The sequence below is a fragment of the Lissotriton vulgaris genome, chromosome 4_1 (genome assembly GCF_964263255.1).
Source record: "Lissotriton vulgaris chromosome 4_1, aLisVul1.2, whole genome shotgun sequence".
Taxonomy (NCBI): Eukaryota; Metazoa; Chordata; class Amphibia; order Caudata; family Salamandridae; genus Lissotriton; species Lissotriton vulgaris.
This window is the reverse complement of record NC_141691.1, coordinates 406,155,879-406,175,722: the sequence shown is the minus strand read 5'-3', so window position 1 is coordinate 406,175,722 and position 19,844 is coordinate 406,155,879. Positions and strand designations below refer to the sequence as shown.

Here is a 19,844-nt window from a genome sequence, read left to right as displayed (position 1 = left end):
AAGTCTGAGCCCAGTGTTTTGTAAATGCCCTTGTAGGAAGTGTGCCATATCGCCATTGTAAGAAGATTTTCCTTGTAAGGACCGGGGAAATGTCATCTAGTACACGCTCGAATAAGTACACTTCCTTAAACTTAAGAAACAATTCTGTCAAGGACCCCTGCCGTGGTTTTCCCAATGTAACAGTGAGCCTCATCTCGCGAAAATCTCTCACTATGAGTTTGCGTGAGGTTCTAGTGCAAGTGTTAGCTGGATCTAGCAATAACTCTGGTCTGCCTATTTTCTCACATGTTTGTTTGATGTAACTCAACCATGGAATTTGTCTTGATTTAGGTAGACAGAGGATCTCTTGGAGCTCACTTCTGTAGCTCGCAAGTTCTGGTGTGCTCCAGATGCGGCGCCAGAAGATGATTGGTCTTAATACCAATTCCTCCACAATGGGTCTCAGACCTAAGTCGAGTCTCAGCGGGAGGAGAGGGGTACTTACAGGTAGGGCCGCCATCTGCCTAATGAAATTGTTTTCAGTTGTTTGTAGTTTTTGACTAGGAGAGTGACCCCAACAATTCGCCTCCATATAAAACTGCCTCTCTGGCCTGCATTTTGTAAATTTCAAGGGCAGCACTAAAGGGTTTGTAGGTCGATCTACTTATCATCCTAGATATACCTCCCGATAATTGGACCACTTTCATGTGGGCATTTGCCCGATGCATGTCCCACGTCATATCCTGGTTGATAGTTACGCCCAGGTATTCGAAGGTAAAAACCCTCTCCAGTCTTGTTGAGCCAATAGTAGGGTTGGGGCGTGTTAGTGGGAGGGGGTTGAGAATCATGAATTTGGTTTTTAACGCATTGATCTCAAGCCCCCGCTCCGCACAGAACGCTGAGAACCCATCCAGGACTCTTTGTATACCCATTGGTGATTTGGACAGCAACAGGGTGTCGTGAGCAAACATAATTGCGGGCACCCTGCTGCCGTTCAACTTAGGGGCATCGATGTCTTTGATCCTGGACGCATTTCACTGTTCAGCTACATCAGCTGAATCTGTCTATCTTATGGAAATGCTCAGAAAACTTAAAATTTGCCATCTCGTTACGACCGGACCATACCCACCAACTCACCTTTGGTTGGATTGTGTTGCTTTATTTTCTGTTATATTCTCCCTCCCACTAAGGTACATGCCTCCATGCCATAGACTTCAATTGGTGTTACCTTCTTTCAAAACCTTCATTCCCTTCCCAAAATGGTTTTATTCTTAACTCACTTTATTCATCATCACTTGAGAGCCAACAGGTTCACAGGAACCACAGCAAAGGGGCTAAAAGGTTGCTTTACACAAGAAAGCAGTGAATCATGGATAGCAGTAGTGCAAGCTTCTTTCACACACAAAGAAGGTTTACTTGGCATAGCCAAAAGCAGTAGATCGTTCCTCACAGAAAGCCTACAGACCTCCCTTAATGACACAGATAACGTGCTTCACAGACAACTGCACTGCGAGTGTTTCTTGCATAACAGGGTAAAGCACAGTTAGCAGTGCAAGCTTCTTCAACTGACAACATGTCAGCGTGTCTTGTACTATATAGTGTCAATGGCCCCCTGAAATCCCTTCCCCTTGGTGTAATTTCCATCACATTGAACATAAGTCACCCCGTAGATGAACAATGGCCTTGACTGAACACTCGGGCTCACATGACGGTCTTGCTCACACAAGGAACAGGTGCTGCACGGGCTACCAAAGAATGCCCAGTTGTATTTATATACACTATCGCACATCTGCCATTCAGACGAGTCCCGGGTTTGGTAAATGGCATGCTTTGTGATCGCGTTTTAAGAGTCAACGTTAGTATTATGGTAACGGGGGTGCCCCCTGAGGTGCTCCGGGGCCCGGGCTTAGGCGGGACGCTGCGAACTAGTTGTGCTCCCCTCGCTGGCTGCCGGGTGCCGCGTCGCTCCTGACTGTGTCATGTCCGCTGCCAGCGCCCCGCGGGGTCAGGGGTAGGTGCGGGAGGAGGCGCAGGGTGTGTCCGGTCGCTGCTATTAGAGGCCCCTGGGTCGGGCTGCACTGTCCGCGCTGCCCCCGGAGGAGGAGGAGGAGCAGCGGCTGAGGAGGAAGCGCTGCGAGCGGCAGGGCCAGGAGCAGAAGAACGCGCAGTACCGGCAGGCACTCTCTCTCCGGGCCTCGGGTGAGTGCGGAGCTGGAGGGAGGCGGGCCGGGAGCCGGGGCAGGTAATGGCGGGGGCGGCCGTTGCTCCCGAAGAGAGGGGAGCTGAGGGCTGAGCACGTAATCCGTGTGGAGCCGGCGGAGGGTCGCCGGCCGTTTCCTGTGGGAGTGGGGTTATCGGCAGTCCCCGCTCCCCAGAGGCTGCGCCCTCCGATATCCTGCGGGGTTTACAACGAGCCCCAACAAGTTAGGCTGCTAAAGTCGTGACCCCGGAGCCTGGTACCCGGGGCCCCGTCGAGGTGACCCCGGTCCCCTCAGCAAGCCCCCGGCCTCTCGCGCAGTCCTTATGTGAGATGCCACACGTCCCGGGTAGCGAGGGAGGGGGGGTCGATTCGAGGCCACCTTTAGGCACCATGAACATTGGCGGTTGAAGCAGGGGGCTGTGGGGGTCACGCCGCTGTCACACAACCGCCTCTTTACCCAACACCTCACCGCCTATCGGGGACCAGGGTCCCCTTAGAGTCCATGTCACAGAACACCCCCGTCATCGTTCCGTGCCCCCCCCCCCCCCCCCACACCACTGGAGTGCCCCTCTGTGGTGTGCCCCCGCCCCCACCATGACTCTTTTAGTGTGACCTAAATAAGCTCTGGTAGTTCCTCAGCAACGTAGAGATAGGCATTATATCCCCCCCCTCCTACCCACTCCCCCCTCCAATCACCATACCTTGCCTTTGCTGACTTTGTAGACTTTGTAGACGAAGGTAGTACCCCCGCCCCCAATTTCAATCAAGGGCATTACGTCCATAGGTCCTGTCCTGGTCCCTGACAGTGCCCGCCTATGCCCATATACCAGTCGAATGTGCTTTATACTGGACACAAGCAATGCTTCACACGAGGGCTGACCCTGCAGCTGCCTTCTCCTTGGTAGAACCTAGCGCTGCCTTCTGATCTAGCCTTGCAGTGGTCTCCTGTGCTACGTTCGACCAGTACTAGCAGAACAATTAATATTCTTTCTCTTCTATAGGTCTTGTCCGATCTTGAACCCAGGCATTGGCAGCCTATGCCCATATACCGTTTGAATAGACTTACTGCCAGACACTAGCAATGCTTCACACAAGAGCACTGACCCCGCCGCTTCCTACCCTTCTTAGACATTGGCACTGCCTTCCCCTGATACAGCCTGACAATGGTCTCCTGTACTACATTAGAATAGTATTAGCAAAAGAGGTATCGTTCTTTCTCCCGAGGCGTCAATATCACCATTTTTGAATATGTCTTATTCGGCAGTCATAACTTGTGGTGTGGCCTCAACTTTTCTTCACATTAGTGCAATATGCGTACTACAGCGAAACGTACCTGCGGATTTGTTTATTGCTAGTTAGATATACATAATCCTATTGTACAGCCTCCCCTTGTTTGTTGTGCTCTCTAGGCCACAAACTTTATGCGATCTGAGTGGGCCACACTAAAAGGCCATCTCTGCCTCCCACCAAACCTACCAATGATGGGACTTATAAGTTCTGCCTCACCGAGAACAACAATTGCACCATACAATTTCCAGGGTTGTGGCTTGCAGCCGTGGCGTATACCTCGTGTACCACGGGCCCCGATAGGTCTTTTATTACTGACATGCATATAGCACAATATCGCAGAGTCTTTATGGTATTACATCGCAGTCCTTTTCGTAGTCAGAGGATGGCTGTTCAAACGATTCCGAGGTTGCCATCGCAGACCGATGTGAACAAGTGCTGGCAGTGTCCTGAACTGGAATGAACATTGTTCTTTTAGTTCTGTGAGGTGTGGGATCAGTTCGTTTTTTCTGCTAAGAACGTAGGACGGTATGTAACATGTCGTTTGTTCATTTTCCCGGCCTGTAGGTGGCCCCCGTACTAACAGAAGTATATATTTGGAAAGCAAGTGGTGGTAGCAAATACAATTGGACGGCACAGTAGCTAGTTATTTACATCTTAGGTCTGCTTTAAGTGATGATAACTAACTGCAAGGTCTAGTCGTGTTGGATGCGTCCAACATTCTCTCTAATGTACGCTGTTGGATGTTATGAACATGACGTAATTAAAGATACACACAGTTGTAAGCTCGGTAGTACGAAATACACATCTGTTCCTCATTGCATAAGTGAAGCTTTCTGTGTAACGTGAACTAGAAAAACTTCATTACAATACAAGCCTTGGCAAATCCAACAAATCTGGTGTTGGCTTTAATGCTTAATTTTTTCTCATGTTTTTTTGGGAAAATATTATTTTTGAGGAAGCTGCAGGACCTTCCTCACTCTAAAACAAATTGGTTAAAAAGAAGAAAAAAAATCCCAAAATGCACACATTACCACAGTGGTCTTTGACATTGAAGGGATCTAGTTTGTATGGATCTGCTCCTTGTGAAATGGCAAAATACTGTCACTCAGTGAAGTAAGCCAGTGGCTGTTGCAGGCTAACCTAATGCCCAATGCTTTATGCTGCGTTGGCATGAATGACACAAGAACAGACCAATAGATGATGGTGAAAGGGTGAAAGGGTGAAACCTTGTATAAATAAGTATATCATGCATATCATTATAGTAAAATATGATGGTCCTTGCAAATTCTAGTCCTAAATAATTTTAGTAAAATGCTTCTGGCGAGGGGATGGTGTATGAATAGAGACTGACTAGGAGTATGATACTGGTTTTATTTCCTTGGGCGTTGCTTCAGCTTCCTTGATCTAAAGCAGGAATTTCCGTGATGATGTGGGGATACATTTACCTGGAGCATATACTTAGGTTTTTGGTTCCTAATAATCAAATTTCATAATTAATGGTGACACAGAACAGCAGCTTTCCAGGAGGGAACGCTTAGCAGATATTGCCTTCTCTCAGTTTTTGGTTGTGGGATATGCACTGCTCTGTGTTTGCCCGTTTTATCCGTGCTCTAGAGTATCACTCCCCTCCTGGAGTGTGTTAGAGAAATCCGTAAGTTGCAGACCTACTGATCGTAAGGCTGTCGCCCTAGGCACTGGGTTGATGCTGAACTCTATTAAGCCTGTGCAATTCATTCATGCTTCAATTAAATATCGCTTATTTTGTTTGTTTCATCAATATTTCAATTTATTCTTCGTTCGTAATTTTCTTGTTGTCAACATGTTTCATTCACATGATTTCATTATTTAGTTCTATAATACGTGTATACACATTCCAATGCATTTCGGTGCTCTCTGAACCTTCATCAGGGAACAATCTGCAATTAATAAACAATCATAAAACACCCTTAGTAGTCTGTTCCAACTTAACTATTTAATTTATAATACTTTTACTTCTAACTGCGGTTTCTATTAACACCTTTACGCGCTCACTTTGACATACTTCTCCCACTTTTGTCATTTTCCTTTCATAATTATTCTCTAGCTGAAAATTAACTCCTTGAAAGCTGCACCCTGGGCTCTTATACACATTTCTGTCCTAGACAATAGCTGTATGCTGGTCCCATTGTATTCAAATGTGAATACTATATCTTATGCTGCATAACATCTAGGGTAATGTTATTTCTTGGCACTCTGCCATGGCACTATAGCCTGAGTCTTAAGCATGACTCTAGATCAAGTGGCAGTCATGGCACTGCATCCAATGGGGATTAATGCACAAGGACTTCTCAGTGCTTACTTTGTAAAAGAATAAGTGCCGGTGCCCAAAGTTTAGCTCAGAAGCCTGCGGGTAGCGATATCAAATTAGGGTGTTGCCAAATAACAAGACTGGGTGGTCTTGATTCCACCACTTTCATCTCCTATCAGACATTCCCTGCCCATTTGTCTCACTCTTTTTCAGGTTATTTTTCATCCTTGCTTTCTTTCTAGTAGAGGAGCACATTCAGAAGCCTGTCAGAAATGTACTGGTAAGGCTGCCGGCAGAGATACTGTGCTGTGCCAAAACCCAGAGCCATTATCCATATGAAGCAAACACTGAAAGCAATGACGACCAGGTACACAAACAGAAACGTACTTATCGGCACCGGCGATTAAAACGCCACACAACCTTCAATAGGATATGACCGGTCAAGTGCAATGCAGATGCATGCAGAAGTTGCAGGTGGCATCCTGTGCAACTAACTCTGCCTGAACAGTGTATACTCCCAACGTCAGCAGGCGGAAGCGCGAAATATAACATAGCCACATTACTGATGCCACCACCAACGTTTGACAGTGCAAAGAAACAGAACATCTGTGCCAGGTGGGCTGCACGGAGTGAAACATTTGATGATTTCAGAGATGCTCCGGAAGAGGAAGACGATAAGAACATCATTAAATACTTGAAAAACCTTGCTGATGTTGACGAAGTGAAAGAAGTGCCAAAGAAAGTCTCAGAAACTGATTCAATTTCGTACCAATAGATGAAAGAAGCATTAGAAGCGATGTTCAATCCGATGCTGAATGTTGAGTATGAAAGGTACATCTTCAATCAAGCATGACAAGAGGCTGCTTAAACGATGGAGGAGTTTGTTGAGATACTTACCACACTTATGAAACGCTGTAAGTTTTGTAATTTTCAATGATGAAGAAGCCATGCACCTCAGAATCTTTGTTAATTGTCTCTCAGACTCTCTCAGAAGACGCATATTGAGTGAGACACTCAGTTTAGAGAAACTGCTAATGGCTACAAGGTCAGAAGAAAAAGAGCAGATCGACCAGCTGCTGATTTAAAAGCAGGAACAGAGTGCAATGAATCAGCGTTGATCATGAAAAACAAGCATAAACACAGAACAGATGCGTCCAGGTCCACTTCTCCAAAGAAAGAAAAGTTATGCTTTTAATGTGGGTTTTAATTTCCCCATGAAGGTAAATGTCCAACCATGGACAGACATGCAAAGGCTGCCATAAAGAAAACCACTTTGTAATGGTCTGCAAAGCGAAAGAGAAACCAAATATGTCACAGCGAGAAGAGGAAATGGGTGCCAGAACGTTCCAAAAGCATTCTTGCCACGCCCACAAGGCCCAAAGTCGACATCAGTTACAAATAGAAACAAAACAGTCAATTGTTGTCAAATTCATCATATATAGGTTCTTCAATGCCACGATCAAGCGCTAGTGAAGAAGATGGTTGTGCACTGATGATATCTACCAAAGAACGACATGAACATGTAAGATTCGCTGCTTGCAAAGAAGATCAAAAGTCAAAAGAGAAGCACTAAACGGGGCGAAACGTTTTATTTGGACAGTGCCCTAAAATTATATCAAAGGTGAACGGTTACCCCATAACCTTCATTATAGACAGTGGTGCATTGATAAATATAATGCCAGTTGAAACGTTTAACAGCCTGTCTCATGTGCCATGCCTTACCCCAACAAACACGAAGGTATACACGTGGGCTGCGTCTAAAACGTTACAGAGTCAAGTGTTATTCACAGCAACCATGAGACACAAAACTACATTGGTGCAAGCATAAATTCATGTTCTTCAAGGAAATTCATCGAGTGCATGCTTATTTAGCTCTGCCACTGCTGCTAACATGGGACTGATATCTCTGAACTACAACATCCATGCTCAGCCTGAAATTGTTAGTCCGTTCCCGTGGTTGTTTATTGGCCTTGGAAGACTCAAAACGTTGAAAGTGCAACTTCATATTAATTAGGAAATTCTTCCTTTTGCCCAATGGCACCATAAAGTCCTCTTCCACTTACAAGTAGCCATTGAGAAAGAACAAGAAACACAGTTGAAGCATGACAACATTGAAGGATCCACTGGTCCCACGCTCTGGGTTTCGCCCATAGTTTTGGTTCTAAAAAAGGACAGATGGGGAGCATTGCGCATTTGTGTTGATATGCACAAGGCCACCAAAGCAATCAAGAGAGAAATACATCCTGGTCTCCACATCGCGGACATGATCAAGCAGCTGAATTGAGCCAAAGTCTTCTCCCGTCTTGAGCTGAAGAAAGGATATCATGAACTCGACCTGGAGGCAAACTGTAGGTACATTATTACTTTTTCAACTTCTGCTGGTTTGTTCAGATACAAAAAAGACTGAGGGTTGGGGTATCTTCGGCTGCGGAGATATTTCAGGATGTTATCTGCCGAAAATTTCAACCTGTCACACATGCTTTCAATTACAGTGATGACATACTGGAATTTGGGATAACACACAAGTAGCATGACAAGGCCCTTTCGCAAATGTGCCAATTACTTGCTGATGCAGGTCTCACATTGAATGAGGCCAAGTGTGAGTTTCCCAAAAACAAATTCAAATTCTTTAGGCACTTATTCTCTGATGGGGGAATGACTCCTTATCTGGACAAACTGCAAGCATTGTCATCTACTTTCCCCCCACAGGATGTAACCATCTGCGATCCTTCTTAAGCATGGTCAGTTATTGCTCAAAATACATTCATGATTTTGCTACAGTGAGTGCCCCTTTGAGAGAGTTAACAAAACGAAATGCTCCAATCCAGTGGTTTCGGTAATGCAATCAAAGTTTCAAAGGCACAAAACATGGGATTGAGAATGCAACTGACATGGTCTATTTTGACCCGAATCTATTGAGATAACAATGGAGCTGGGGACAATCATTGTTCAACACAATGGCCATCCGAATGCCCAAAGACACACACTAGCCAATTCCAGTAGAAGCTTGTCTGAAACAGAACGTGCCTACTCTCAGCTGTAGAAAGAGTCTGGCTGTAGTGTGGGCCTGCAAACACTTTCATGTGTTTTTATAAGGGAAATGTTTCACTATCATCACAGACTACCAGGCGTTGCTCTCTATCTTTGGAAACCTGAAAGCAAAGATGCCCCATTGCACCAAGAAGGGGGGGGGGGTTGTGACTACAAAAGTACAATTATGTGATTGTACATAAACTGGCGAAAGATCAAAGCTCTGCAGACTACTTTTGACGAGTGCTGCTACATCGCCACAGTTCAACTTCCAAAGCGGCTGAAGAGTATCTCCGCTTCATTGTGAGGTCCAGAACGCCAGCAGCTCTGTCCATTTCAACAAATTAGTGCAGCTATAAACACAGATAAGCACATGCTCAGTCTTAAAGACATCTTGGAAGAAAAGTGTTTGGCCCTATGCTGATGAGGTAGAATTAAAAAAATGTACAGGATGGGCTATCCATCACCCGAGATGGTATCATAATGAGAGGTTTGTGAATTGTCATAGAAGTGAGTTTGAGACTGCAAATCATTGAACTGGACCATGAAGAACATCGTGGCATTGTAGCCACCAAAAGAGCCTTAAGAGACTGATCGTGGTTCCTGTGTCCAGATGAACGATTTGGACATCATCTCATGGTAGTCATTGATGAATATTCACATTTTCCTTTGGTGGAAGACTTGTCATCGACAACCCATGGCAAAGTAATCGAGCACCTTGATGACATCTTTTGTAGCGTGGGGCATCCCTGCTATTCTCAAATCTGACAATAGCCCACATTCAATAGCAAATAATCTGTGCCCCTCTCTGGCCCCAAGCCAATGGTGTTGTTAAATTATTCATGGGCACCCTCAAGAAGGTAATTCAGCGAGCATCGATAGAGGGAATAGATCTCAACCAAGCCTTGTGTCATGTCTATCAATCAACTCCTCACTTTTCAACTGGTGAGAGTTCTGCCACTTTGCTATTTGGAGGAGCCATCAGAACCAAACTACCACAATGGACATCGGGCCGATCGATGAATGCAGATGAGGTTTGTGTCACAGACGCTTCTCGAAAGTGTAACATAAAATCATACGCTGATCTGCCGCTACACCCAGGAAACAGTCTACAGAAAAGGGGACTGGGTACTGGTCAAACAGAAAAGAAAGCAAAAAACAAACACTTCGTTGTTTGTTGACCCTTTAACGGTTGTAATGTGCAAAGAACACATGGTGACAGTGCATTGTCCCGGAAAGTCCATCACACAGTACTCATCACACTTTAAACACTTACCTCAATGTTCGTCAGCTCCTGATACCCCAAGTGAGGGGACCCCGCCTACCTGTCCAGATCAAGCGTCTGAACCAATGCAATTGGTGCCTGGTGAAGGTGCCCCTCCAGTACCTCACACCATTCGATCTAACTGACCAGTGTAAAGGCCCCGCGACTCATTATGATGCTAATGCTGTTTGAACTTTTCAACAAACGGGGAGATGTAGTGTCTTGAGATTACGCATGCTAGGACTCTTACGGTTCTGGACAGACTCTAAACGGGAATTACCTAATCAGGTTGAAGGTGTTAAGGTGAGGGTTTAAAATTTTGACACTATGCTCCATGTGTGGTTTCATTTGCATGCTCCAGGGCAAGGGAGGAGGCTACAGTATCCCTTGACACTTGATCTCGGTTTCTTGATGTAAAGAATTAGGCTCGGAATAAGAATGGCCAGTTGTGAGTAATGGTGCCACATCACCTTTTTCAACCTTATCTCTGTTTGTAATAAATACAAATCCACATGTTTTAGTTGAAATGAATCTTCTACATGGGTTGCTTTCCGGGTTTAGGTTGGTACATCTTTGTTTCAATAGATATGTAGCTTTTGAGTAAAACTGGGTGCAGAGTTGATGCTTATAGAGCTGGAGCACTGTTTGAAATTGTAATCCATGCATCTGTGTGCAAGCCATACTGTCTGCTTGATACTCTTCCATTGGTGATTGGTAGTGAAGATGCATTCTTCCGGTCCTGGTCTCTGCCTCCCCCACTCAGTCCTTGTGATCAGCCTGTCATTCCTCTTCTCACGCCAGCTGTGCAGAGCACCAAATAAGACTGAAATGCCCAAATACCGAAAGTCTGGTCATTTCTTGGTATATTATTTTTATCTTTGTGATAGCATAACCATGGATACCTTGGAGACATGGCTGACAAACGCCTATCTCCTCGGATGACGTTTGAAAGAAAGTGCACACAGTCTTAGTTACTTCACCTAAAAGGCCTGCTTGATAACCTATACGATTTGTTTTCTTTGGTGAAGTAGGCAGTAGTGATGTATGTGAAGTATTTTTATGTGAGGTAGGTGATCTTTAACAAGATCCTTGCTCTGGCAGGCAGTAAATCTGTCAAGGAACTGGGTGTACTGGATCATTCCTCGAGTCTGGCATATTTTATGGTTTAAATCTCTTTATTGGAGTTACAGAGAAATAAAACAACAAGACCACCATATTACTTCAGGCTTCTCGACACAACTCCAGTTCAGGAAAACAGTCTCGCTTGATGTTTGCTAGGAGTTGGTCAGCAAAACATGTCCTGCAACATACCTCAACCCACATCAACAAAACCCCCTCTCACCCCTCCCCCCCCACCCCTTCTGTCCAAAAAGATAATCCCCTACGGAAAAAGAGGAAGATGGAAAAGAAATCAGTGGGGCTCGGCCCTCCGTTTGCGTGCAGGGTCACTCAGTTCCGGAATTGGTGTGTCCGCCAACCGTAGGAGGCGTAGATATCTTGGGCAGCTCAGCTCACGAAACTCCCCAGTAAGTAGTGTCAGGAATTGGCACCAAAGGACTGGAAATTCCTCCCCTCTACCCGCCATTACAAGCGACAGCTTCTCCATTCTGAGCACCATCCACAGCCTGTGTAGCCAGCCGGTGTGTGGGGGGGCTTGTGAGGTTCTCCAGTGGGCTAGGATGTTTTGTGTGGCTGCCCCTAGTGCTATAGCGATAAGACGAGCCCTCCGTGATTTCAAGGGATACATCAAGGCGTTGGGCAGCCCCAGTTAGGATGGGAACGGGGGAATTTGGGTATCCAAATGTGAATCTGTCATCCAAAATCGCGCTCCAGTATCCCTGCAGTCTGTCGCAACTCCACAGAAAGTGTTCTCATGTGCCCAATTCCCCGCACCCTCTCCAGCAGTGGTCGCTAATGTGGGGCTCGAACTGGTGAAGTCGTTCAGGTGTGTGGTACCAGTACGTAACCACCTTAGTGAGGGTTTCAGTGAGACCTACATGGTATGCGGAATGTCTAGCTCTGTGGTAAATGCCGCGCCATTCCTTCGGGATGACGGTCTTCCCTATGTCCCGCTCCCACCGGCCTGGCATATTTTAAAATGTCTGAAAGGATACATTTGGTAAACTGGTAAAATCGCATGTTTTCATATGCAGACCCAACAGAATTTGTAGAGCCAACTTTCTGCTCTAATGTCAGTGTTTCATTGCAAAAACAGTCTGTAAGCCCTTATCTCAGACCTGATTCAGGCTGGGGACTCCCGATCTATTTCAGTAAAAAATTGCTTTATTTTGGCTGTCTCCCACCTGAAGTTGCCTCCCTTCTGTTGTAAAGATAGGAGGTCCACACCAAGCGTAGTCTTCATCAGGTAGGTTTATTCAACAGGTAGAGAACAGCTTGACAACCACCAACTGCCCACAAGGACAGTCCAGCTCCAACTGACCCAGAACGGAGTTGGGACATTCTACATTCTAGAAGCTTGCGTGCTGATACGCACACAAGCAGCATACAACACACCTCCCCCCCCCAAACAAAAACAACAAAAAAAAAAAAACTAAGAACAAACATAATCTTTCATTTTTGCAGGTGGACGCGAGACACGTACACTCCTTCTTGGTACCACGTCTGCAGCTCTTTGCACTGACTCATCTTGAGCCACAGGTCCCAATTCAACGACATCAACTAAACCATCAAAGTCATTGAAAATCTCCTGCGGGCCAAGAGTGGTGACAACAGGTACATCAGAATTAACAGGCAGAGACACCTGTGGATTTTGCATAGTATTGAAATCATCTAAAAACAATTGATCATTATCCTCCGCATAAGAATGAGAAAAACATTTCCTAGCATTCATCAACAACTTGTCAGATCTAACAACGGAAACACGTCTGAAATTCCAAATTTTCCCCCCTTCAACACGTACAGCCTTACTAAACACTTCAATCACTCTAACAGGATCCGACCACCTAGCCCAATTCCTGGCAGACGAACTTCCAAATTTCACACGCACAAGGTCGCCAACTTTGACCTTGTGGCGTGAAACGCTTTTCACAGAACATTTACCCATCTTCTCTTGATAAATCTTGACCCGTTCTCCCATTTCCTTGGCATTGGAAGCTGACACAATGGGGCCATTGGATTTCAACCACCAAGGTAACAACTTAGATCCAGGTTTGCGACCTCTTAATAATTCGAAAGGGGAACACCCTGTCACCGAATTAGGTGAAGTGCGATATGTAAGCAAGGTGGCACATAATGCTTTTTTCCAATTCAAATCATTCCTTACCGCTAACTGAATGGATTCTTTGACCACTCTATTAAAGCGCTCGGTCTGGCCATTGGCCTGAGGATTATAATTGGAAACCCTCTTGTGAGATATGCCATGATCTTTAAAAAATGTTTCAATCTCACTGCTAGTAAACTGCGTTCCATTATCTGAAATAACCTCAGAAGGAAGACCCCCCGACTAAAAACATTGTTAAGGAAATCAATGACCTGCCTGGAGGTAATTCTTTCAACAATTTTGACCTCTGGCCATTTCGAAAAATAGTCAATTAAAACTAAACCGTAGACCTCCCTGCAACCAGGCAAATTTAAAGGACCGATGATATCAATCCCTAACCTTCTCCAAGGTCCTTCAGCATACTCAATGGGAGTGATCGAGGCGGACAATGGTTTAACACTCTTGTCACTATTGGAACAAGATACGCAATTCCTGACCCATCTATCCACAAAGGCATCTAAAGAGGGCCACCAATAGTACTCCCTTAACCTCCTCTTGGTGGTGGACATGCCCATGTGACCCTCGTGAGCAATCTTTATTAATTTTTCCCCGACTGACACAGGAGGAATGATTTTGTCACCCCTGGTGATAATGTTATTATAACACATGAGCTCATCCTTAACCTTAAAGAAGGAACTTATTTCGCCCGACAACTTCCTTTCTTCAGGCCAACCACATTTAAGATAAGTATTAACCAAGCCCAAAGTATTATCCTCTGACATTGCTTCCTCCCAAAGATTTTCACTGATGACTTCTGTATCATCCACATTAATGTCTTTCATGGTGTAGGCTACGTCACACTCATCAGAGTGTTCAACCTCTTGATGAGGATGAGGTAAAGCTAGCCTGGACATGCAGTCAGCATGCACATTTAGTCTTCCGGGGATATACTCCACAGTGCATCGATACTCCTGTAGTTTGGCCGCCAACCTGGCCAAACGGGCTGTCAGAATCCTACCACCTCCTGCAGCCAACATACTCACTAATGGCTTGTGGTCGGTTCTAAGCACAAATTTAGTGCCCCACAAAAATTGTCGGAAATGTTGGGCTGCCCAGGTACACGCTAATAACTCTTTCTCAATTGTAGAATAGTTACACTCAGCACCTTTCAATGTCCTTGAAGCATACGAGATAATACTTTCTTCACCCAAACCTTTCTGCATCAGAACTGCCCCCAACCCAGTATTGCATGCATCAACTGGAACAATACATTCTTGACCCACAACAAATGGTTTCAAGAAAGGAGCAGAACAAATTTCCTTTTTTAACACATCAAATTGCAGTTGCTGTTCGTTTCCCCATACAAATTTTTCACTTTTTTTTTAGTAACAGTCGAAGTGAAGCCACTTTGGAAGCATAGTTCTTTACAAATTTGCTAAAATATTCAGTTAAACCAAGAAATGAAAACAATTGATCCTTATTGGTAGGAGGAGGGGCCTTTGAGATACTGGAAATATGATCGAATTTAGGTTTTATCCCTTCCTTGGAAATCTCATGTCCCAAGTAATCTACCTTTTCCTGTCTGAACTTGCACTTAGCAAACTTGAGGGTCAAACCTTTTGATTGTATCCCTCCTAAAACAGCTTTGAGGTTCTTATCATGTTCTATTACATCACTGCCAAAAACCAAGATGTCGTCCTGGAATGCGATAGCCCCATCACATCCATTCAACACTTCCTTCATCAAGCGCTGAAACACTGATGCGGCACTAGCCAGGCCAAACGGCATCCGTAAATAGCGAAACATACCCTCAGGAGTTACAAAAGCTGTAAGATTCCTAGAATCCTCATGCAAGACAACCTGCTGATATGCACTGGCAAGATCTAATGTAGAGAATACGCTTGCACCAGAGAGGGTGGAAATAAGCTCATTGATTTTGGGTAAGGGATGCATGTCAGACCATATCTCTTTATTAAGGCTTCGAAGGTCCACACATAGGCGGAGCTCGCCATTTGCCTTTAAGGACAGAACAATGGGGGAAACCCAAGGAGAAGACTCGATAGGTTCAATGATATTTGATTTAACTAAATCATCAAGAATCCCTTTCATTTTGCCACGATAGGCCAAAGGTACATTCCTTACCCTATGCCTTACAGGTACTGCGTTGTCCTTAAGAATGATTTTATGTTTAAATTGGGAATACTCGCCTAACTTTTCATTAAATAATTTTGGGAATTCCTTCTTGATGCTATCTACAAATTCATTGTCACTCGGGGCTACCATGCAAACTGGCCATGGAATACTCGGGTCAATATATACAGGGGGTGAGGCATTGGGATCTAATTTAATGCCCAGTCTTTCTGATGGGGCCAGCCTAAGAGCGACTCCCCTTTGTTAGCGATATATATTTTAGCTTGAGTGAACCTGTCTTTAAATTCAACCTTGGCCCAAAAAAAACCAATTAATTCAATCTTGTGGCCTGTATAGCTGCCAGGTTTGATATCGGGACATGTGAATTCTCTATTAGGCCACAATTCTTCAAAAACTTCTTTCCCAATTATGGAGTACCAGGCACAGGAATCTACTAACATGGAAACCTCTCTTCCATCAATGTAAAATAAAGCAGAAGGAAAGCTTTTGCATTCGTCAGAGGATATACAAGAAATACAGTTGAACTCACTAAATTCTGCTTCAAAATCCTCTTCATCTACAGAAATACAATTAACTTTTTGGGGTGAACGACACATTTTTCCAAAATGACCAGTCTTTTTACATTTTACACAAATCTTATATAAAGCGGGACAACTTTTAAAATTCCCCACATGGTCAAAACTCCCACATCTATAACAGATAATGAAAGTGCGTCTATTATTAAACCTGTTTTCTTTCATGAAACCTTCATTAAACCTGTTTTCGCTCGTGAAACCTTCTCTTTTGAAAGTGGGGACAACAGATTTCTTTTGAAATGCTTGACCTTTCACAACAGAAACTTCAGGTACAGATTCTTGGATCTTGACAGAAATGCCCTGACTCTGACTTCTTATTTCAGACACAAACTTTTCTGACTGTTCAATCCCTTTGGCTATGTTAACCACAGCTTTAAGTGAAGTTTCCGTTCCTAACCACAATCTTTCCTGTATCTTCTTGCTCTTAGTCTTCATCATGATCTGGTCCCTAAGCACCTGTTCATAGTTAATTGTGTCGAAAGCACAGGAACCAGCCAGAGCGCGTAAAGCAGATATGTAGTTCTCTATGGATTCGTTTTCCTTTTGCGCTCTTGAGTAAAATTTAAAACGTTCCATTACTGTCTTCACTTTTTTCCCAAATCTAATGGTAAGTTGCTTTACTGCAATTTCAAAAACATCTGTATCAGAGCTAGAGTCTTCCAAGGGAGGCAAATCCGATAACTCCTTTAGCCCTTGGCCACCTAAAGACAAGCGTAAAAGATCTAATTTCCTTTTGGCAGAACAACCTTCCTCCTCCAAAACACTGACATAGGCCAGAAACATGGGATACCACAAATCCCAATCCATTTTTGGCTCTCCTGCCGCTGGTAAGAAATGTGGTGGAACCATAATATTTGCCATGGCTGTTGGAGTTTTGAAACCAAAGATTATTAAATAAGTTTCCTTTTTTTAAAAAAAAAAAAAACCAAAGAAAATAAAATTTCACTTTTTCCTTAAAGTGGATTAATATATATCTTATCAGTGACTACACCGTTGTGTAATTCGAAATTGTTGAAAACGTCAAAAAACCACGTTTTTGACCATAAATATGCTGCTCAGGAAACTCCTCGAACTCTCCCAAACCAAAATGGCCAAAAAAACAAAGAAGATGTGAAGCGTCACTCCCAGAATGCTCTGTGAGACTGACGATTAACTGGAGACCTGATCCTTACGTCAGCGCAGCAGAGAGAGAAAATGATGAACATCAACGTTCTACTGCGCAGTTAGAATTACGAAGCGCTCGAGCCTTTCAAGTGAGTAGCCTTGAAATGCCACAACCTTTTATTTTTAAATGTTCACTTCCCTTGTAGTTAATTTCCCTTTCCGTGTAGTTTTACATTAGTATACCAGCCGCGGGTGCCATCAAGTGCACTGATTGTAAACCGCCGCTGAGCACGGACACGGAGACTTGTTTGCGCTCGCTCTATATTTAAGTTTTATGTTAGTCTAACACTGCCGCAGGTGCTATCAAAGCACTTTGAGCTTTCCTTAACCCGCCGCTGGCGCTATCAGTGCGCATTCACTCAATGACAAATAAAAAGTCTTACTTCCAGTTGGATCACACGTGAACGCTGTTCTCCTTCAAACCTGAAGACTCGTTTTTCTTTAAGGGTTGCTCCCACTGTCGCCAGTATGTTGTAAAGATAGGAGGTCCACACCAAGCGTAGTCTTCATCAGGTAGGTTTATTCAACAGGTAGAGAACAGCTTGACAACCACCAACTGCCCACAAGGACAGTCCAGCTCCAACTGACCCAGAACGGAGTTGGGACATTCTACATTCTAGAAGCTTGCGTGCTGATACGCACACAAGCAGCATACAACACCTTCAATATAAGCCAATGGGAGAAATACATTCTCCTGACTGTTTTTCTAAAATATCCAACTTTCCTTTTCTAAAAGGTTGGCATGCCTGCAACCTGTTAGTTGGTGCTATAGAAGTTCACCCAAAATCATCAATTTTCATTTTTCTGTTTTGTGCATTTCTACGGAATGTAACATGGGAATAATGGAGGCTTTTTTTATATCCACCTTTAGTTGGTTTGGTAAGACTGTTTTAGCTCTCGTAAAAAATGGGATATGCACATGGAAATGTCTGCAAGTCTTTTTCTGGGATATCTGTTCTTGCTCTCTTGATCTGCAAACATCGCAGCTGAGAACGTTGCAGCATTAAAATATAGCTTCTTGGAATGGATTGGTTCTATGTAATGAAGGTGCGTGTGGAGATCCGTAGTTTCATATGTTCGTCCTGTATAACACTTCACATTGCTCTGTGTCTTTTGGTGACTAACCCATCTCACTGCACAGCATCCTCAAGACACAACCCATCACAGTTCACCATATCCTAGAGATACCAAATCAGCAACCAGAACCACAGAATTGCTAACAAACTGCACTGTATCCTAGGTATCATAATGCGCCACACTTCTGCGTTGTAAGGATATGAAGCCACTGAACTGCATCATCGAGACTCCCATCACCTAGTACTGCATCATAGAAACACTAGCATACCTACGACCAACACAGCACTGTAAAGTTTTTGCTCTTCTTGTTGGCCAGTGAATTGCATTTCTTTTTTTTTGCCTGATTGTTACTTTAGTTCTGTAACACACCCTCTTTGGATTTATGTATCGTAATTGCTCTTAGGCGAATCTATTCTCATTATTAAAAACTGCACGTAAACTCCCAAAAACCTTATTGCATATTACAGGTACTAACCGACTCTATTACACAGTATCCTAGAGTTACTAATCCTGTACACTGCAGTGCACACTGGAGACACCCACTTAACGTCTCTATACTCTACAGGCAGCCATCCCAGAGCAGTGCATCTTGGGGACACTTCCGACAACAATGCAGGCTAGGGATTTTAACAGTCTATTTTGTTTTGCGTCCTGGTACACTAGTATAAAGCACTGCCTCCAGGGAACACTAATAGTGTACAATGTCAGTGAATGGTTCCTCCACTTTGTATTGAATCACTTCACTGTTGTCGGGGGCTGATGTGGGGTTCAGCCAGGTCTCTGTGAGGAACAGCAGGTCCAGTCTGTGGCTAGCAGCAGGTCCCAAATAAATCTCTGTGGTGTGTTTGAGAGAGGGGTTCTTGAGGAGCATGCAGGAGTGTGTTAAGTGTTTTTCGGTCGCGGTATTGTGAGTGTAGGTGTGGGAGAGTCTGTGTTGGGTGCTGTCAGAAAGAGGGTAGTGAGCAGTGTGTGTGGGAGAGTGCTTGAGAATTTGTAGGTAGCACAGGAGAACACCCTTTGGTGTTGTGAGATGCAGTGTAGTAGCAGTGCGGCGAGCAGTGGCCGGGGTTAAGAGCGTTGAGGATCACCTCATGGTAGCGGCAGGTGAGTAGTGAGTTATTGACATGGACTGGCACAGATGCGCCCTATTAAGTAGGTCCTGGGAGGGGGGTGGAAAGCAGGGGACGGTGGGCATTGCTGGTCGTGTGCACGACAAGTGGGAAAAGAGGTAAGGAGCGTACAAGCTGGCAGAGGGTGTGAAAAGAACCAGAAAAGGCCAACGGAGGGGTGGAGAACAAATACAAAGCAAGAAAGGCTAAAGTAGAAACCGCAGAAAAGAGCAAAAGTGTCAAAGGAAAGATGGGCAGAAATGAGCGAGAGTAGGAAAGAGAAAACAAAGTAGAGACGAGCAAGATGAAATAGGACAACAGTGGCAATAAAACAAGAAAGTAAAACACGAGGAGATGATGCACGGAGTGCGGAAACTTTTCAGACACACACCCCCAGTCACAGATCTGGGTTGAATCCGTCATCGTTAGCTCACTTTGCCACCTCCGTTCAACCCAGCTATGTGCAAATCAGTCTTGACCCTGTGCCTCATGGAAACA

The 19,844-nt window shown here is 44.5% G+C and overlaps 1 protein-coding gene across 3 annotated transcripts in view; it reads left to right on the top strand.

Annotated features, from left to right (window-relative positions):
• The first annotated feature begins 2,011 nt into the window (after positions 1-2,011).
• Positions 2,012-19,844, top strand: part of BCORL1 (BCL6 corepressor like 1) — a 962,450-nt gene continuing 944,617 nt past the window's right edge. For 2 of the 3 annotated variants that reach the window (XM_086918805.1, XM_086918802.1), the window contains exon 1: positions 2,012-2,178. The gene's annotated coding sequence lies outside the window, so the exon portion shown is untranslated. The remainder of the gene's footprint in view (positions 2,179-19,844) is intronic. The other variant, XM_086918799.1, reaches the window with a different exon arrangement.